The following is a 16,040-nucleotide window of genomic DNA, read 5'->3' as shown; positions in this document are numbered from 1 at the left end:
CCAAGCTGGACATTAAAATTCCGAGTTTATTCAGCTGATCAAAATAGCTCTTTATTGCATCTAAATACATTGGCCAAATCTAGCATCCCCATTCAGCTCCCAAAATACATGCATGCCCCCATTCAGCTCCTTAAACACATTCATGTTTTAATTCAGCTCCATACGCAAATTAGTTGAACCTTGCAAACTCCATTCAGCTTATTTAACATTTTTTGGTATTATTAGCTGAATCCAAGGCCTCTAGAAGCTGACCATTCACGTTCTACATGCACAAGGATGCTACTTGGAAATTTCAAGGAAGTTTCATGATAGAGGATCGCGCGCGGACCAAGATCGAGTTGCCAAGTCACGAAAAACTCCTATGAAAATGCTAGACGCTTGGATCTGAAATGAAATAGAAAATTAAACTTAGAATCAACAGATCTGAAATGAAACACCCAAGATAATAAAGAATCAGCCAAGAATTGAAACACTTATTAATAGGGATTCTTGGAAGCCAAGAACACGAAATTGAACTTCAAGAACAGTCTCCAATCAGGCGAATCTGACAAGTAAACACAGAACAAAAAGATTAGACTTAATAGATCACGAAACCCCAAATTGAAGTAGAACTAGGTTTTGTGCGGCAAGAAAAAGAAGAATTATGAATCAAGAACGATTCTTGATGCCCAAGACTGGTGCCGAACATATTCTTGAAGATTGAAAGGGCTGGAAACGCAACAACAGAGATTAAAACAATTTAACCAATAAATCGGCACAAGTAGAAAAATTAAAGAGGAATAAACAACAAGAAAATAAAGAAAAGTCCTAAGAAGCCTTGAAATCGAGAAAGATTTCATGATCCGAGTGTCTATAGCTTTCGTAAGAGTTTTTCGTGACATGACAACTCAATCTTGGTCTGCGCGTGAACCCCTATCATTTGTATCAGATTTTGGGCGTTTTGGGTGTTCTTGGTTGATTTCGAAACTGATCTCCTTTTAAAAACAGTAAATAGCAGTTTTTTACCAAGAAAAAATTTTGGAAAAAATTCATTTTAGTGGGTAAACGTTATCTGATTGGTCTAAAATTTTATATGCATATTTTTGCACTGTGATAGAATATTAAAAAATATTTCTTGCAAAAAATTCAGTAGAAAAAGTCAAAAAAAATTGAAAAATACGAAACCAAACAAAAATTTAAAAAGATATTCAACGGGTTGATTTTAGTGCCGAAACTTTCCAGATCAAATATAAAATATTTAAGTACAATCTAGTTTAAATTTCGTGATTTTTGGAGATCGGGAACACCTCGAACGAAGTTGTCAAGTTACTCCGTAGTTTTTTCGGGTTTTCGGGTGTCAGTAATTTTTATTGATTCTTAGCTGTAGGTTTTCATTTGTTTTGCTTTTATTCTTCTTTTACACTATCTAACACCTTCTTGTTTCTTGTGTTAGTAGGATTTAAATGTGTGCACAATTCTTCCTCGGTGCGATACAAATCAATTGGAGTCTCGTCACTTTTTGGACTCTTAGTGCAATTAGGATTCTTTGGTAGTTACGATTCATACACTTTCTAATTGATTGATATAGACTCTACTAAAGAACTCACAAGACTAAATTCTACCTCTTTGAGAATTTGATTTTCCTTTTTGAGTGATTAACGGTGAGGTTTGTTAATTTTTTTCGAGTGTTGAGTGTTTGTTTTGCAGGTATTCCAAAAGAAAAAAATAAGATGCGTAGAATTGGTCAAGTTGATGATGACCATAATGATGTCCATGATAAATTTAAAGAGATCCAACAACAATTAGACGAACGGGCTACTGCACTCAAACAAACAAATGCCATACTTCAAACATTAAGTGCTACCATCAATGAGATGCGATTGGATCAAGAGCCTTAGTATCGGTGTCCAATAAAAGATGATGTGGATAATCAACCTCGTGCTCATAGGCACGCTCCTAGACGTGTCCCTAAAACTGACTATGACATTCATGTTCGCGGACAACCCTCTTTAGCAAAACCAAAGAGTGAGCAGCAACGAGAACATCTCTTTCATACTCGCTGCCATGTACAAGGTAAGGTTTGTAGAGTTATTATTGATGGTGAAAGTTGCTTGAACGTAGACAGCATGACGATGGTGGAAAAGTTTTACTTAACCACTACCAAGCATCCACGACCTTATCAACTACAAGGGCTTAGAACAAGGGCCAATTTAAGGTCACTCAACAAGTGCGCATCGCCTTCTCTATCGGCAAGTATCAAGACGAAGTCGTGTGTGACGTAGTGCCTGTTCAAGCCTGCCATTTGTTCCTAGGAGAACCATGGCAAAGGGATCGAAAGGTCACCTACGATGGTCGTACCAATAGGTATTCTTTCAAGCATCAAGGAAGGAAAGTCACCTTGGTGCCGCTCACTCCGGAACAAGTCCATGAGGACCAAATCAAACTGAAAAATTTTGTTGTTAAAACAAGTGAGGAAAAAGAAAATGGAGAAGAGAAAAATAAAAGTGAAAAAGAAGAAACTGAAAATGAAAAAGGCAAAAAGGAAAGCGAGAGAAAAACAAAAGAAAATGTGAATGAAGTGAGTGAAAAAGAGAGAGAGCTTAAACAAGGAATGAGTGAAGAAGAAGAGAGTGCTCAAACACAAGGGAGGAATATTTTTGCTAACCCCCATTCGAAATCGCCTTGTGATTTCTTTTTGTTTTAGGTTTCCAAGATTCCACCCATGGACAGGTTCCAGCTTCATTACCCTTTTGCCGAGAGACGTTTTCAATGGATTGAATAAGGTAAAACTGATCCTTTTTTTACCACCTCTAATGGTAAGCAAGGTGAAGTTTCTCTATTCTCTAAACAACTTCATTCAACTCGTATTGATGACTTTGCTCATGACTTGAATTTTGAAAAGGTACTGTATGTTATTGTCAATAATTGCCATTATTGGATTGATGACATTTTAATTTACTCAACAACATTAAATGATCATGTTTTCCATGTTAGAACAGCTTTAGACATTCTAAGAGCTGAAAAATTGTTTGCCAACCTTGATAAATGCACATTTTGTTGTGATAAGCTAATATTTTTAGGTTTCATAGTTAGTGCTCAAGGTATTCATGTCGATGAGGACAAAGTTAAGGCAATCAAGGAGTGGCCAACTCCTAAATCAATAACTGAGGTGAGATCTTTCCATGGTTTAGCTAGTTTTTATAGACGATTTGTGAAAGATTCCTCCACTATTGCTGAGCTGGTGAAATCCTTACACAAGAAGGCTACGGAACGAATAGCCAAAACAAATGACATCAACACCAACAAAGCAAACAAGGGGGTGCAAACAGGTTGTCCTTGAACCCAGAGATTGGGTTTGGGTCCATATGAGGAAAGAACGATTTCCTCCAAAAAGAAAGACCAAGTTGGACTCAAGAGGCGATGGGCCTTTCTAAGTACTCGAGCAGATCAATGATAATGCATACAAAACTGATCTACCCGATGAGTACAATGTAAGTTCTACTTTCAATGTGGCTGACTTATCTCCAATTGATTTTTCAGATTCAAGGACGAATCTTTTTTAGGAAGGGGGGAATGATACGAGTCACAAAGGCCCAACACAAGCTCAAGAACGTGATGGGCACAAATTACCACAAGGCCAAATAACGAGGTCAAAGGCCAGGCAAATACGTACGAAACTAAATGGAATCATTCAAGACTTCATTAGCAAGGCCTTATATACGTATACAAAGGAAAAAGAAAATCAAGATTCACTTTCTTGTTTTCAAGAAAAGCAAGAAACTGAATCTTGGTCCAATCTTGCTGTTTTGAGCGATTTCAAGAATCAAGAAAATCAAGATTTCAAATCTTGGAAATCTTGGCCCAAGAAATCGAATCTTACAACTAAGGCGCATTGGATCTCAGTTACGAGCATCAACGAACCAATTTTGGGAGAGAATGGATTACAAGCCCAAACGCTTGAAGAAATGGCCCAATAAGATGTTCCAAGCCCAATCAAGAAATTTAAATTATACTTAGTTGAAAATCAGGCCAAATTGTCAAAGTGGCCCAATTTGTAAAATTTTATTTTTTTAAATACTTATTTTAATTTTTAGACTTTATGATTAAATTCCTATGTAAAAAAATTCAGCCCAAGAAGCCCATTAAAAGCCTTGGCCGAATTTCCCTTGAAGTTAATAATTAGGTTTTTTTTAGTTTTCCTAATAGGGTTAGAAAAATAGATAGAAGGCCTATAATAAGGCTTGGTAGGCCACCTTATACATAATTACATTGAATTATATATTGAAATCAGATTTTGTTGAGTGAAAATTCTCTTTGAGTTTTCTCCAAGAATTTTCTCTTGAGTTTTCTTTGAAAGTACTTTTAACAATCTTTTTGATTGTGGGAGCCATCTTCAGCCTTCTTCTTGCCATTGTCCTACATTGGAGGGGAGATTAGAGCCGTTTGAAGGGAGTTGTGAAATCTTTCTCGATTTCAAGGCATCTTAGGACTTTTCTTTATTTTTCTTACTGTTATTCCTCTTTAAATTTTTCTGCTTGTGTCGATTTATTGATTAACTTGTTTTAATCTCTTTTGTTGCGTTTCCAGCCAGTACACTCTTCAAGAATCTGATCGGCACCCTTCTTGGCAGCAAGAAACGTTCCTTAGTCATCCTTTTCAATTGATCTTGCCGTCCAATCATCCTAAGTCTGATTCAATTCATTTTGCTGGACTTTGGAGTTTAATTTCCTATTTTTTTGGTGTTATTCTTTTCAGATTCGGTTTGGGAAGTCCACATCATTCTTGGGCATCAAGAATCATTCTTGATTCATAATTCCCCTCTTTCTTGCTACACGAACACTAGTTCTACTTCAATTTTTGGTTTTTGTGATCTGTTAAGTTTACTTTTTTTTTCTATTTCGTGTTCAATTGTCAGATTCGGCTGATTAGAGTCTTTCTTGAAGTTCAATTACTTGTTCTTCGCTTCCAAGAATCCCTATTAATAAGTGTTTTCAATTCTTGGCTAATACTTTATTATTTTTGGTATTTTCGTTTCAGATCTAATTGATTCTAAGTTTAATTTTCTGTTTCGTTTTAGATCCGAGTGTCTATAGCTTTCCTAAGAGTTTTCTGTGACTTGACAACTCGATCTTGGTCCGTGCGTAACCCTCTATCACTAAGTGTGGTATTTAGCTTCCAAAATAGGTTCAAGAGGGCTAAGTATGATATGTAATGGATTCGGTTAAGTGAAGAGGCTAAAGGTTATTTGAAGATGGATTACGGTTGGCTCGAATGGTTTTAAGGTCAAAAAGGAACCAATACTAAAATGGAGTACTAACCTGAATCTTATAAGAAACTTAAAGGTGATGAAAAGGACCTTGACCCACTAACTATAAGAGTTAGGAACTAGAGGTATCAAATGGTTGAACGCCACACTCGGGATTGAGTGATAAGTTCGAAGAAACAAGGAAGACGCCAATAGCAAGCTAGATAAGGCTACTTGAGTCTAAAATGAAATAAGAGAGTTGAAAAACTCACAAAATGTATAAACATTAATCAAAGTTCAAAAGTCCTTACAAAATGAAAATGAGCAAATATTTATATAGCCTAAGCCTAAGGTAGCTGAATTGACAAAAAAGATGCTAAATGGTTAGCCAAAATTAAAGCAAAAGAGGCTGGAAATTTCTAGCAACCTTCCTAGGATGTTTTTGGGAAGCTTCATGCATGAAGAATTTAATTAGACAGCTTCTAGATGAAATCCATTCAGCTGGACATTAATTGGAGTGTTTGTGAGTTGAATGTATTGTCCTGATTCAGCCAAAGAAGCTAAATACACTTTAATTGAGCTGCATTGTAAAGCTGAATAGTCTTGCAATTTAAATGAGTAGCTTGGGCATTTCAATGGTCTTCAAGTGTGAATGGACGAATTTGAGTGGTTCCCCTGTGTGAATGCTCAAAACTGATCAGCCACTCAATGTGAAAAGAACCTTCTTCAATATGAACATCTTAATTTGCTTCTTTAAAAAGCTGGAAGTCCATTAAGCTTCATGAAAAGTCTGCTGGAAACAAAGGGGAGCTGCTCCTTTTAATGTCGTCCCATGCATTATCCAAATGCATGTTTCTTCCTTAATTACTTTCCTTAGTCCTTAAGCTAGCTGATTCAGCTGGAAATAACATCAAATAAATTCGGTCAGTGCTTATTAATCTTCATTCATGCACTTATGCCGTCCCTTGTACATGTACCTGCACTAAATAAATTCAGCAAATTAATTCTCTTTTAGACACATTAATTCAGCAACTAAAACACATTAAAATGATGCATTCAGCTAGGGCACATTAAAGCTGATAATAACTAAGACATATTAAACACAAAGAAACTAAGACACATTTAAAAACCTGTATTTAAAATGTTCAGCTAAAGACACAGTTAAAATGCTGTAACTAGACATATTAAAAACAAATATTAATTAAGACTCAAATTAAACTCAACAGCAGCTAAGACAAATTAATTAAAACACGAAATTAATTTATCTCAACTTTTAGACACATCTAAACACTTCTTATTAAAACGTCCAGAATTAAAATGCAATTTAATTATTTAAGCTGAGTAAACTAATTGGCATTTATTTTATTCCAGCAACTAAATTATAGAAATTAAAGTAAGCTCAAAACAAGCAAACAAGCTCATTGAGCTGGAAATGAGCCGAATGAGCTCAACGAGCTAGAATCGAACTAATTCAGTTTGCAAAGTATTACAAGCAACACTTTGAGAGCTGGTCCAAGAGTGTGCTCGGGTCATGGTCGTATCAGGTGATACGCCCCGGCCTCATTGATTAATCCGAGTCGTATAGTTACCCGATCGTTAAAACAAAGAAGAATCGTTTGAGATGGAATGAAGTCGGATATTAAGCTAAATGTGGTTTAAGGATGTCAAGGATAGGCTTAAGAATAAGATGGCTAATCGAATTATTGAGGCTTGATTGTAAAATAAAAGAAAACTCGGTAATTAGAATTAAAATGGTAACTTGAGAACAAGAGTGAACCAACACTTCGATTGAAGGTTGACCAGAAACTTATAGGTTCTAAAGTTGTTTAGGAGATGGATAGGGAAACCTCAACCCACTATCTATAATAGATAGGAACCTTGGTATAATTTAGATTGAACGCCACACGAAATCGTGATAAGTTTTGTTGAACAAAAACGGGTTGACGCCACTAACTAGTTAGATAAGTCAACATAGTTTTTGGACGAAATTTAAGAGAAGAAAATCTCTCCACAAATTGACAGCAATTCCTTAAGGTTCAAAAGTTCTTTACAAAATGAAATTTTCAACTATTCATAAGCAAGCACTAAGCTGGCCGAATAGTCAAATGTTTTTCTTAAAAATTAAGCAAACAAAATTCAATTAATTTTGCTAGTAAGGTTCAGCTGAATACATGTGAAAATATGTCCAGCAATTTGAATGAAATAATTTTGGCTGAATGGGTAGCTTGGGAGTAGGAAACAGCAGTTCCTTTTGATACGAGTCACAAAGGCCCAACTCAAGCTCAAGAACGCGATGGGCTCAAATTACCACAAGGCCCAATAACGAGGTCAAAGGCCAGACAAATGCGTTCAAAACTAAATGGAACCATTCAAGAATTTATTAGCATGGCCTTAGATGCATACACGAAGGAAAAAGAAAATCAAGATTCACTTTCTTGTTTTCAAGAAAATCAAGAAACTGAATCTTGGTCCAATTTTGCTGTTTGGAGTGATTTCAAGAATCAAGAAAATCAAGATTTCAAATCTTGGAAATCTTGGTCCAAGAAACCGAATCTTGCAGCTAAGGCGCATTGGATCTCCGTTACGAGCATCAACAAACCAATTTCGGTAGGAAACGGACTACAAGCCCAAGTTCTTGAAGGCAAAGCCTAATAAGATGTTCCAAGCCCAATCCAGAAAGTTAAATGAGACTTAGTTGAAAATCAGGCCAAATTGTCAAAGTGGCCCAATTTGTAACATTTTAATTCTTAAATACCTAGTTTAATTTTTAGACTTTATGATTAATGTCTATGTAAAAAAATTCAGCCCAAGCAACCCATTAAATGCCTTGGCCGAAATTTTCCCTCTAAATTTAATAATTAGGTTTTTTTAGTTTTCTAATAAGATTAGGAAAATAGTTAGAAGGCCTATTAATAGGCTTGGCCGGCCACCTTGTGAAGACACTTGAAGAGTACATTGAAATCAGATTTTGTTGAGTGAAAATTCTCTTTGAGTTTTCTCCAAGAATTCTCTCTTGAGTTTTTTTTAGAAGTAGTTTTAACAATCTTTTTTATTGTGGGAGCCATCTTCAGCCTTTTTCTTGCCATTATCCTACATTGGAGGGGAGATTAGAGCCGTTTGAAGGGATTTGTGAAATCTTTTTCGATTTCAAGGCTTCTTAGGACTTTTCTTTATTTTTATTGTTATTTATTACTCTTTAAATTTTCTGCTTGTGCCGATTCATTGATTAACTTGTTTTATTCGTTCTTGTTGCGTTTCTAGCTCTTTTCAATCTTTAAGAAGCTGATCGGCACCCTTCTTGGCAGCAAGAAAATGTTTTCTATTCATAATTTCCAAATGATCTTGCCGCCCAATTATCCTATCTCTGATTTAATTCGGTTTGCTAAGTTTTTGAATTAACTAGCTGTTTTGTGTTCAATTGTCAAATTCAGCTGATTGGATTCTTTCTTGAAGTTCAATTTCATGTTCTCGGCTTCAAAGAATTGCCTATTAAAAGTGTTTTGGTTCTTGGCTGATTCTTTATTATTTTGGGGTTTTTGTTTCAGATCTGAAATTCTAAGATTTAATTTTTTCTGTTTCGTTTCAGATCTAAGAATCTAAAGCTTTCGTAGGATTCTCCCGTGACTTGACAACTCAATCTTTGTCCGCGCACAACCTTCTATCATTTGGTATCAAACTTTGGGTGTTTTGGGTGTTCTTGGGTGATTTCTAAAATGATCTCCTTTTAAAAACATTAAACAACAGTTTTTACCCAGAAAAATTTTTGGAAAAAAATTCATTTGAGTGAGTAAACGTTTTTCGATTGGTCTGAAATTTTACATGCATATTTGTGGCACTGTGATCGAATATTAAAAAATATTTCCCACAAAAAAACCAGTAGAAAAAGTCAAAAAATTTGAAAAAGACGAAATCAAATAAAAATTTTAAAAAATATTTAGCGGGTTGAGTTTAGTGCCGAAACTTTCCAGATCGGGAACACCTCGAACGAAGTTGTCAAGTTACTCCGCAGTTTTTCGGGTTTTCAGGTTTCAACAATTTTGATTGACTCTTAGCTGTAGGTTTTCATTTGTTTTCTTTTCTTTCTCCCTTTACAATATCTAACACCTTCTTGTTTCTTGTGTTAGTAGGATTTAAACGTGTGCACAATTCTTCCTCGGTGCAACACGAATCAATTTGTGTCTCGTCATTTTTTGGACTCCTAGTGCAAATTAGGATTCTTTGGTAGTTTTGGTTCATACACTTTCTAATTGATTGATATAGATTCTACTAAAGAACTCACAAGACTGAATTCTACCTCTTTGAGAATTTGATTTTTCTTTTGAGTGGTTAACGGTGAGATTTGTTAATTTTGTTTTTTTTAGTGTTTGTTTTGCAGGTATAAAAATAATAATAATAATAAAAGATGCATAGAATGGGTCAAGTCAATGATGACCATACTGATGTCCATGAAAAATTTAAAAAAGTCCAACAACAGTTCGATGAACAGGCTGCTGCAATCACACAAATAAATGCTACACTTCAAACGTTGAATGCTACTATCAATGAGTTGAGTTGGATCAAGAGCCTCAGTATCGAGGTCAAATAAAAGAAGATGTGATACGAGTTACAAAGGCCTTAGATGCGCACATGAAAGAGAGAGAAAATCAAGATTCACTTTCTTGTTTTCAACAAAATCAAGAAACCGAATCTTGGCCCAATTTTGCTGTTTGGAGCGATTTCAAGAATCAAGAAAATCAAGATTTCAAATCTTGGAAATCTTGGTCCAAGAAACTGAATCTTGCAGCCAAAGCGCATTGGATCTTAGTTACGAGCATTAACAAGCCAATTTTGGGAGAGAACGGATTACAAGCCAAGTCTTGAAGACACGGCCCAATAAGATGTTCCAAGCCCAATCCTGAAATTTAAATCAGACTTAGTTGAAAATCAGGCCAAATTGTCAAAGTGGCCCAATTTGTAAAATTTTAATTCTTTAAATACTTAGTTTTAATTTTTAGACTTTATAAATAAATTTCTATGTAAAAATTCAGCCCAAAGAGGCCCATTAAAGGCCTTGGACGAAATTCCCTTGAAAGTAAAAAAAAAATTAGGTTTTTTTTTAGTTTTCCTATTAGGACTAGGAAAATAGTTAGAAGGCCTATATGTATGGCTTGGCCAGCCACCCTTATACACATTACACATTACAATTACATTGAAAATTACAGATTTGCTTTGAGTGAAAATTCTCTTTGAGTTCTTCAAGAATTTTCTCTTGAGTTTTCTTTAGAAGTAGTTTTAACAATCTTTTTGATTGTGGGAGCCATCTTCAGCCTTCTTCTTGCCATTGTTCTTCATTGGAGGGGAGATTAGAGCCGTTTGAAGGGAGTTGTGAAATCTTTCTCGATTTCAAGGCTTCTTCAGACTTATATTTATTTCTTGTTGTCATTCATTCTTTTTAAATCCTGCTTCTGTCGATTTTTATTTAATTAATTTGTTTGCTGTTCTTGTTGCATTTCAGACTTCCCAAAACATCCAAGATCTGATTCGCCCCCTTCTTCATTAAAGATCAGACCGCCCCCTTGTTATTGGCAGCAAAGATCGTTCAAGATCCCTAAAATTCATTGTTCTTGCCGATTTCTTCTTTTCGAATCTGATTGATTCGGTTGCTGGAATTTTTGGGGAAAATTAGTTGCTGTTTCAATTTGGGCAAATCAACATCTCCTTGGGTTTCAAGAACCGTTTTAATTCCTGAATTTTTTCTTTTCTTTTTGCCGACCCAAATCCCTAATTTTCTATTTAAAATCTGATTGTTTTCTTTGATTTGAATTCTAATTCTTTTTCTTTCGTAATTGGTAGGATCGGTTGGTGGGGAATTACTTCCTAAGTTCAAATTGATTCTTGGTTTCCAGGAATATCCGTCTCTAAGGGTGTTTTTGATTCTTGATGTTCATTGATAGTTTTTATTTCAGATCTAATCGAATCTAACTTCAATTCTCTGTTTCGTTTCAGATCTGATCGTCTAGATCCTCGTAGGAGTTTCCCGTGACTTGACAACTCGATCTTGGTCTGCGCACAATCCTCTATCATTTGGTATCAGATTTTGGGCATTTTGGGTGTTCTTGGTTGATTTCTAAACTGATCTCTATTTTTTAAACTACAAATAGTTGTTTTACCCAGAAATTTTTTTTGAAATAAATTCATTTGAGTGGGTAAACGTTGTCCGATTGATCTGAAATTTTACATACATATTTGTGGCACTATGGTTGAATATAAAAAAATATTTCCCACAAAAAATTCAGTCGAAAAAGTCAAAAAATTTGAAAAAGATGAAATCCAATAAAAATTTTAAAAAAAGATTCAGCGGGTTGAGTTTGGCACCCAAACTTTCCAGATCAAAAATTCAATATTTAAGGAAATTCCAGATTTGATTTCCTGATTTTTTGAGATGGGGAACTCCTCAAACGAAGTTGTCAAGTTATTCCGTAGTTCTTCAGGTTTCTCGATTTCAGCAATTTTTATTGATTCTTAGCTGTAGGTTTTCATTTGTTTGCCTTTATTCTTTCTTTACACTATCTAAAACCTTCTTGTTTCTTGTGTTAGTAGGATTTTAAGGTGTGCGCAATTCTTCCTCGGTGCAACACAAATTAATTGGTGTCTCGTCAGTTTTTGGCATCATAGTGCAAATTAGGACTCTTTGGTAGTTTCGGTTCATACACTTTCTAATTGGTTGATATAGACTCTACTAAAGAACTCACAAGACTTAATTGTACCTCATTGAGAATTTGATTTTTCTTTTTGAGTGACTAATGTTGAGGTTTTCTAATTTTTCTTTTGAGTGTTGAGTATTTGATTTACAGGTATTTCAAAAAAACAGAGAAAAAAAAATAAGATGGTAGTCTGCCACACCCTTAACATCCAAATGGGAGACGATTGTGATAACCAAATGACAAATATTTTCAATTCTAAGTGTTTTATAAAAGGTAACTTATGTTCACTTATTATTGATAGTAGGAGTTGTTCGAATGTAGTTAGCAGCTATTTGGTGGATTCCTTAAAGTTACCTTGTATCGAGAACCCTAAGCCATATCACCTTCAATAACTTAATGAATGCTCAGAAATTAAAGTTACAAAATAGTCCTTGATCACTTTTAAGCTTGGGAATTACGAGGATGAGGTATGGTGTGATGTGGTCCCAATGCATGCAGCACACTTGCTCCTTGGACGACCTTTGCAATTTGATCGTGATGTTACACACCAAGGCAAGCTCAATAGATACTCTCTTGTGTTTAAAGGCCGAAAATTCACTCTTGCTCCTTTAAATCCCAATGATGTATATAAAGATCAATTAAAAATGATGAAATTTTGTGAGGGCGTGAAGTAGAAAGGACAAATAAAAAAGACAGAGAGGAAAGAGGCTAGTAGTGAAAAAAGTCAAAAATTAAATGGCCCAAAGGTGAGTGAATCCGCAAGTGGTAAAAATAGAGTGAAAAATTTAATTGCAACAAAAAAAGATGTGCAAAGAGACCTATTGATACGAGTCTCAAAGGCCCAACCCAAGCCCAAACAAGAAGACAAACCATGCTTACTTGAAAATCAGGCCAAATTGTCAAAGTGACCCAATTTGTAAAGTTTTATTTTTTTAAAAATTTTTAGTTTAAATTTTTATGTAAATATTTAGTCCAAGAGGCCCAATTAAAAGCCCTTGGCCAAATTTCCATTTAAAATTAAAATAATTAGGAGTTTGTTTAGTTTTAGTTTTCTAATTAGATTAGGAAAATATTTGAAAAGCCTATATAAAGGCTTGGCCAGCCACCGTGTTAGATACTTCTCAAACATATCAAAAATTTCAGACTTGTTTAAGTGCAGAATTCACTTTGAGTTTTTCTCCAAGAATTCTCTCTTGGGTTTTCTTTAGAAGTTGTTTTAACAATCTTTTGATTGTGGGAGCCACCTTCAGCCTTCTTCTTGCCATTGATATTCTTTGGAGGGGAGATTAGAGCCGTTTGAAAGGAGTTGTGAGATCTTTCGGGATTTCAAGGCTTCTTAGGACTTATCTTTTAATTTCTTGCTGTCAATTCTTTCTTTATTTCTGCTTGTGCTGAATCTTTATCTAATTGATTTTCTGTTCTTATTGTGTTTTCAGCCTTTTTCTATCTCAAGGAATCAGCCCAAAAATCCCCAATTTCTAGGGTTCTTCCATACTCTTTTTGGGTGAAATTAGATTGTCGAAATTTGGGCAAAACTATCTTGGTGTTCAATTGGGCAGAATCGCAATCTCCTTTAGGGTTTCAAGAACCCTTATTAACACTTATTTCTATTCTCAATTAGATTCTTTACTGATTTGGGGATTTTATTTCAGATCTGGAAATTCAAAGTTCTAATCTTTTAATTTTTTGTTTCGTTTCAGTTCTGATTGTTTAGGGTTTTCGTAGGAGTTTCTCGTGACTTGGCAACTCGATCTTGGTCCGCGCACATTCCGTATCATTTGGTATCAGATTTTGGGTGTTTTGGGTGTTCTTGGCTAATTTCTAAACTGATCTCTATTTTTTTAAACTACAAACAGCAGTTTTACCCAGAAAAATTTTTTTAAAAAAATTCATTTGAGTGAGTAAACGTTGTCCGATTGATCTGAAATTTTACATACATATTTTTGGCACTTTTATTGAATAGAAAAAAATATTTCCCACAAAAACGTCAGTCGAAAAAGTCAAAATAATTGAAAAATACGAAATTCAATAAAAATTAAAAAAATATATTCAGCGGGTTGATTTTGGTGTCCAAACTTTACAGATCAAAAATTCAATATTTAATGACATTCCATATTTAATTTTGTGATTTTTGGAGATTAGGAACACCTTGAACAAAGTTGTCAAGTTACTCCGCAGTTTTTCAGGTTTTCTGGTTTTAGAAATTTTTATTGATTCTTAGCTGTAGGTTTTCAATTGTTTGCTTTTTATTCTCCCTTTACAATATCTAACACCTTCCTGTTTCTTGTGTTAGTATAATTTAAACGTGTGCACAATCCTTCCTCGGTGCAACACGAATCAATTGGTGTCTCGTCAGTCTTTGGCATCCTAATGCAAATTAGGATTCTTTGGTAGTCCGGTTCATACACTCTCTAATTGGTTGATATAAACTCTACTAAAGCACTCACAAGACTAAATTCTACCTCATTGAGAATTTGATTTTTCTTTTTGAGTGATTAACGGTGAGGTTTGCTAACTTTTATTTTTGAGTGTTGAGTGTTTATTTTTTGCAGATTTTTGAAAATGTTCAAAGGTGAAAATAATGATGACACATTTAAAAATTCCAACAACAATTGGAAGAACAGGCTGCTGCACTTCGAGCATTGACTGCTACTATCAATGAGGGGCGGTTGAATCAAGAGCCTCAATATCGAGATCCAATTAAAGATAATGTGGATAATCGGCCTCCTGCTCATAGGCGCGCTCCTCGGCGTGTCCCTAGAACTGATTATGATCTTCATGATCATGGACAACCCTCTTTGGCAAAACCAAAGAGCAAACAGCAACGAGAACATCTCTTTCATACTCGCTCCATGTACAAGGAAAGCTTTGTACATTTATTATTAATGGTGAAAGTTGATCGAACATAGCCAGCACGACGATGGTGGAAAAGCTTTGCTTAACCACTACCAAGCATCCACGACCTTATCAACTACAAGGGCTTAGCAACGAAGGCCAATTTAAGGTCACTCAACAAGTGCGCATCGCCTTTTCTATCGGTAAGTATCAAGACAAAGTCGTGTGCGACGTAGTACCTATTCAAGCCTGCCATTTGTTGCTAGGAGAACCATGGCAACTAGATCGAAAGGTCACTCACGATGGTCGTATCAATAGGTATTCTTTCAAGCATCAAGGAAGGAAAATCACCTTAGTGCCGCTCACTCCGGAACAAGTCCATGAGGACCAAATCAAACTAAAAAATTATGTTGTTAAAACAAGTGAGAAAAAAGAAAAACAGAATGAAAAAGAGCAAAAAGAGATTGAGAGTGAAAAGGAATGTGAAACAGAAAAGAAAAGAGAAAAAGAAATTGAAGAAAGAAGAGAAAATAAGTTAGAAAAAGAAACAAAGAAAAAGACAAGGAAAGGGTAGTGAGGAATGTTTCCACTAACCAAGATATGAAATTTTCTTGTGTTGCTACTTTTCAAGTTCCCGAAATACTGAAAGATAACTTTCAACTTCAATACCTTTCCGATGAAAGAAGCTTTCATACGATCAACATAGGCAAGGTTGAAGATGCAATCACACTACATGAGCCCGAAGGTAAGCGAGGTAAAGAAATTTTAGCCACTGAGTCCCGTGTAGATTTGAAAATTATTGATAAAACTTTAGGTGACTTAGTTCTTAAAAGATCCCTTCATTTTGTTCTGATTAATTGTTACTCTTCAATTGTGGTTGATAAAGTCATTACGAAAGGAAGCATGAGTTGTTATTCTGTTAATTTGCCTTGTGTAAAATTCTCGAATTGGTGCAAATCTGTTTTGGTGAATAAGGTAACGAAATTTGCCAAATTTGTTTTCAATTTATATTCGTGCCTTAAACATTTTATGTGGTTGTACATGAAGTTTGAGTTCCATTGGACAAAGGTTAACTCAACAACGGAGCTTCGACTACACTATGCCCCCGATGAGCGAAGGTTTGTTTTAAGTGGAAAAGGTAAAATCGACCCTTATTCTTCTGCTAATAAAGGTAAGATGCTTGAAACTTTTGAAACACTTCTGTACTCCTCGAATAGTGACAAAGATCGTGTTGATGATTTAATTTCTGTAAAACACTTAGATCCAAACGTGCTTGACTATCCTATTTTATTTATTGA

Source organism: Gossypium hirsutum, chromosome D07 (genome assembly GCF_007990345.1).
Source record: "Gossypium hirsutum isolate 1008001.06 chromosome D07, Gossypium_hirsutum_v2.1, whole genome shotgun sequence".
Classification (NCBI taxonomy): domain Eukaryota; kingdom Viridiplantae; phylum Streptophyta; class Magnoliopsida; order Malvales; family Malvaceae; genus Gossypium; species Gossypium hirsutum.
This window is presented reverse-complemented; position numbering follows the sequence as displayed.